Here is a 460-nt window from a genome sequence, read left to right on the forward strand (position 1 = left end):
TAAAGATAGAGATACTTATGTAATTCATTGGTGGGAATTTCAGATAAGCGTATGAAGATGCTTGTCCCTTCCGTCGCTCTGCTTTCCTACTGTCTTCACCCAATCCTTCTTACTCCTTTCCATGGCAAGCTGTATGCAAGGGTTTCACCGTTGTCAGTGGCTACCTCCCATCCTCTCAGTGGAAATGTTCAACGCACCCTGTCACAGCGCGGCTATCCATCTGTCATCAAGTTGAAGAACAAGTGATATCTTAGAACAAGAACAAGCGGAATTGAATAGAAGAACAGTAGTAATTGCATTAATATTCGAGGTACAGCAGAGCTCCACACCTTAATCTATGGTGTGTAGAAACTCCACCGTTGAAAATACATAAGAACAAGGTCTAGGCATGGCCGAATGGCCAGCCTCCCAAAGTGATCAAAAGATCTAAAGATCAAAAGATTCCAAAGATCCGAAGATT

The sequence above is a fragment of the Arachis duranensis genome, chromosome 1 (assembly GCF_000817695.3).
Source record: "Arachis duranensis cultivar V14167 chromosome 1, aradu.V14167.gnm2.J7QH, whole genome shotgun sequence".
Classification (NCBI taxonomy): domain Eukaryota; kingdom Viridiplantae; phylum Streptophyta; class Magnoliopsida; order Fabales; family Fabaceae; genus Arachis; species Arachis duranensis.